This window comes from Schistocerca americana, unplaced genomic scaffold (genome assembly GCF_021461395.2).
Source record: "Schistocerca americana isolate TAMUIC-IGC-003095 unplaced genomic scaffold, iqSchAmer2.1 HiC_scaffold_899, whole genome shotgun sequence".
Lineage (NCBI taxonomy): Eukaryota > Metazoa > Arthropoda > Insecta > Orthoptera > Acrididae > Schistocerca > Schistocerca americana.
The window spans coordinates 25001-30000 of record NW_025726674.1 but is presented as its reverse complement, the minus strand read 5'-3'; the positions used below and the strand labels follow the sequence as shown (position 1 = coordinate 30000).

At 52.9% G+C, this 5000-nt stretch overlaps 1 non-coding gene across 1 annotated transcript in view; it reads right to left on the bottom strand.

Moving 5' to 3' along the window:
- LOC124592075 overlaps positions 1-1069 on the bottom strand; it is a 1910-nt gene extending 841 nt beyond the window's left edge. The window contains exon 1 of the ribosomal RNA XR_006977332.1: positions 1-1069. This exon is cut by the window's left edge and continues 841 nt beyond it. This is a non-coding gene — a ribosomal RNA (small subunit ribosomal RNA).
- Positions 1070-5000: the final 3931 nt, after the last annotated feature.

Below are 5000 nucleotides of genomic sequence, written 5' to 3'. Positions count from 1 at the left end.
TGATTAATGAAAACATACTTGGCAAATGCTTTCGCTTCTGTTCGTCTTGCGACGATCCAAGAATTTCACCTCTAACGTCGCAATACGAATGCCCCCGCCTGTCCCTATTAATCATTACCTCGGGTTCCGAAAACCAACAAAATAGAACCGAGGTCCTATTCCATTATTCCATGCACACAGTATTCAGGCGGGCTTGCCTGCTTTAAGCACTCTAATTTGTTCAAAGTAAACGTGCCGGCCCACCGAGACACTCACTCAAGAGCACCCTGGTAGGATTGCAACGGGGTCCGCCTCGGGACGCACGAGCACGCACGAGGCGCGTCGCACGCCTTCAGCTCGCCCCACCGGCAGGACGTCCCACGATACATGCCAGTTAAACACCGACGGGCGGTGAACCAACAGCGTGGGACACAAATCCAACTACGAGCTTTTTAACCGCAACAACTTTAATATACGCTATTGGAGCTGGAATTACCGCGGCTGCTGGCACCAGACTTGCCCTCCAATAGATACTCGTTAAAGGATTTAAAGTGTACTCATTCCGATTACGGGGCCTCGGATGAGTCCCGTATCGTTATTTTTCGTCACTACCTCCCCGTGCCGGGAGTGGGTAATTTGCGCGCCTGCTGCCTTCCTTGGATGTGGTAGCCGTTTCTCAGGCTCCCTCTCCGGAATCGAACCCTGATTCCCCGTTACCCGTTACAACCATGGTAGGCGCAGAACCTACCATCGACAGTTGATAAGGCAGACATTTGAAAGATGCGTCGCCGGTACGAGGACCGTGCGATCAGCCCAAAGTTATTCAGAGTCACCAAGGCAAACGGACCGGACGAGCCGACCGATTGGTTTTGATCTAATAAAAGCGTCCCTTCCATCTCTGGTCGGGACTCTGTTTGCATGTATTAGCTCTAGAATTACCACAGTTATCCAAGTAACGTGGGTACGATCTAAGGAACCATAACTGATTTAATGAGCCATTCGCGGTTTCACCTTAATGCGGCTTGTACTGAGACATGCATGGCTTAATCTTTGAGACAAGCATATGACTACTGGCAGGATCAACCAGGGAGCTGCGTCAACTAGAGCTGAGCAGCCGGCCGCCCGGGAGTGTGTCCCGGGGGCCCGCGCGAACACGCAAGCGTCCGCTCAATTATTCTGCAAACAGGAGGAGGCTGAGCTCCCCTGCACAATACACCTCGAAACCCTCTCAGGTCCCGGCGGCGCGCAGCGCCGTCCTAAGTACTTGGTCGGGTTCGAGAGAGGCGCAATCGCCCGGAGTTTGGCGAGTAGACGCTTTAGGTGCGACCACCCGTGCTCCCAACTGAGCTTGCCGCTGCCGACAGAGGCCCGGGAGCGTGCTGTCGTGGCATTGCCGGCGGGAGACAACACGCGCCACCTACGGTGGCCGGCAGCTCCAACGCCAGCGCCACAGAAGGACAAAAGCCCCACTTGGGTGCCGAAGCGAACTCTCCCAGCACAGCGCACGCGCCAACACGTCCGCACAGCTGCGATACAATCCACCTGCGAGAACCGCAGAGGCGACCGAGCAGCAGACGGCGTCGCGGCGCCGAGCGCCGGGCGGCGGCGCATCCTCAGCGCACACAGTCCTCAATCGGACCAGCACACTGCAGATGTCCACCGCGCTTCGCACCGGGCCCGCGAGGACCTACTTTGGCCGCACGGCGCCGCGTGCAGGGTGCGCCGGCGCGCAGCTGCGCCGCCTGCCGCCTCCGTCGGCCGGCGCGCCTGCCACTGGCCGCCCCCACCAGCCGGCTGTAGCGCGTGCGCCCACGCACCGCGCGGCCAGCACGCCGGAAGGCCCCCCCTCACCGGCCGGGGACGGTCCCACCCAGCCACCGCCGCGTATCGCTTCACACCCACATGCCATTCACGTTCGTGGGCATGGTGGGTATCGCTGAAACAACCGGTTGGTAGCTCAACCGATCGTCGCCATCACTGATTCACCTCTAGCGAGAACAACCGCACCACAACGGTTTACCAGTTCTTCATTTGCGTAACGTCACCAGCAAACGTAGACGTCCATCGCCATTTGCAAATTCAACGATTGTTGCATGCCTGTGTCAGGTGTCACGACACACTATGTCTGCCCACATACACGCAACAACATGTGCACGCTTCGCGAACACGTGGAAGGTGGCCCCCGTACGTATGCGATGTCCATTGCGCGAACGACTGTCAACCGGCCTCTGTCGCATGTCGCAGATGTGGAACGCAGTGCACCATGCTATCACGGTGTGTGAGAAGAGACGACTACGTCTGACAACACGCGCCACTACATCAACAGACGGCTCATGCTGATCGCCATCCACGGCATACCATACTGCAATCCAGCTCTTATAGGGAGACGACACGTAGCTGAGTGCACAATATTTGGACCGTATGGTTCGCCGTTGTTGGCGCAGTCGTGGTACGGTCACACATGTACCACGATGTATCATTCAGTACATGAGGACCAATGTGCGGTACAGTGTGTGATTTGGACGTACAACATCAGCGGACAGTTGCCACAAGCCGTACCACAACGTAGGCTGTGCTTCGCCATGCGAATGCCAATGAACAACTGCGAAGGGCATTGAGCATGTACGTCCTGCCGCCATCCGCATTACAGTGTATAGCTGCAAGGTGTTTAACATGAAGCGATACTCTGGGGACCGGGCAGTGCGAGTAGCAAACTATATTGCGGGGGTTGCAGTTAGGCAACACTACACTAATTTAACGCGTCGTATGACAATTACAGAGCAGGTTAAGGCCCAACGTGTGTTGGGTTAAGGCCCAACGTGTGTTGGGTTAAGGCCCAACGTGTGTTGGGTTAAGGCCCAACGTGTGTTGGGTTAAGGCCCAACGTGTGTTGGGTTAAGGCCCAACGTGTGTTGGGTTAAGGCCCAACGTGTGTTGGGTTAAGGCCCAACGTGTGTTGGGTTAAGGCCCAACGTGTGTTGGGTTAAGGCCCAACGTGTGTTGGGTTAAGGCCCAACGTGTGTTGGGTTAAGGCCCAACGTGTGTTGGGTTAAGGCCCAACGTGTGTTGGGTTAAGGCCCAACGTGTGTTGGGTTAAGGCCCAACGTGTGTTGGGTTAAGGCCCAACGTGTGTTGGGTTAAGGCCCAACGTGTGTTGGGTTAAGGCCCAACGTGTGTTGGGTTAAGGCGCAACATAGGTTAGGTTAAGGCGCAACATAGGTTAGGTTAAGGCGCAACATAGGTTAGGTTAAGGCGCAACATAGGTTAGGTTAAGGCGCAACATAGGTTAGGTTAAGGCGCAACATAGGTTAGGTTACGGCGCAACATAGGTTAGGTTAAGGCGCAACATAGGTTAGGTTAAGGCGCAACATAGGTTAGGTTACGGCGCAACATAGGTTAGGTTAAGGCGCAACATAGGTTAGGTTAAGGCGCAACATAGGTTAGGTTAAGGCGCAACATAGGTTAGGTTAAGGCGCAACATAGGTTAGGTTAAGGCGCAACATAGGTTAGGTTAAGGCGCAACATAGGTTAGGTTAAGGCGCAACATAGGTTAGGTTAAGGCGCAACATAGGTTAGGTTAAGGCGCAACATAGGTTAGGTTAAGGCGCAACATAGGTTAGGTTAAGGCGCAACATAGGTTAGGTTAAGGCGCAACATAGGTTAGGTTAAGGCGCAACATAGGTTAGGTTACGGCGCAACATAGGTTAGGTTACGGCGCAACATAGGTTAGGTTACGGCGCAACATAGGTTAGGTTAAGGCGCAACATAGGTTAGGTTAAGGCGCAACATAGGTTAGGTTAAGGCGCAACATAGGTTAGGTTAAGGCGCAACATAGGTTAGGTTAAGGCGCAACATAGGTTAGGTTAAGGCGCAACATAGGTTAGGTTAAGGCGCAACATGGGTTAGGTTAAGGCGCAACATGGGTTAGGTTAAGGCGCAACATGGGTTAGGTTAAGGCGCAACATGGGTTAGGTTAAGGCGCAACATGGGTTAGGTTAAGGCGCAACATGGGTTAGGTTAAGGCGCAACATGGGTTAGGTTAAGGCGCAACATGGGTTAGGTTAAGGCGCAACATGGGTTGGGTTAAGGCGCAACATGGGTTAGGTTAAGGCGCAACATGGGTTAGGTTAAGGCGCAACATGGGTTAGGTTAAGGCGCAACATGGGTTAGGTTAAGGTACAATATGGGTTAGGTTAAGGTACAATATGGGTTAGGTTAAGGTACAATATGGGTTAGGTTAAGGTACAATATGGGTTAGGTTAAGGTACAATATGGGTTAGGTTAAGGTACAATATGGGTTAGGTTAAGGTACAATATGGGTTAGGTTAAGGTACAATATGGGTTAGGTTAAGGTACAATATGGGTTAGGTTAAGGTACAATACGGGTTAGGTTAAGGTACAATACGGGTTAGGTTAAGGTACAATACGGGTTAGGTTAAGGTACAATACGGGTTAGGTTAAGGTACAATACGGGTTAGGTTAAGGTACAATACGGGTTAGGTTAAGGCACTTGGGGGGGGGGGGGGCCCGGTTTGTTGATTGTGATTATCGTAAGTAAATGACTGCGGCATCATCTGATTTGCCACGTCAGGGTGCACCTTTGGCTCATAACAGGCGGCGCTCTGATTCCATGCTTGTGGCAGACCTGTGTCTTTCATTCCTGCCATTGTTTGTGTGGTGTGACAGGAGGCAGTATTGTGATGTTGGGTGCACCCCTGTCTGGGACATGTGTGGGTGTTGGTGGCTTAGCTGAGCAATGGTGGTTGTCGGAAGGGTGGGATATTCTGTTTTCCGAGTGGACCTCCCGGTCTGGTTATGATAGTGTGGATTGTCTAATGTGGCAGAGAGGATGCACTGGGTGTTGTTCCATGCTGGTGCTTACATATTGTCTGTGTGCCTGTTACAGGCAGAGAGTAGTGCGTGATAAGAGTGTCTGGCTGACGTGTGATTGTGAGCAGAGTCTTTCAGCATGTATACGGACAGGTCTATACATTATCTGTATTCTGATGGCTCTATCTATT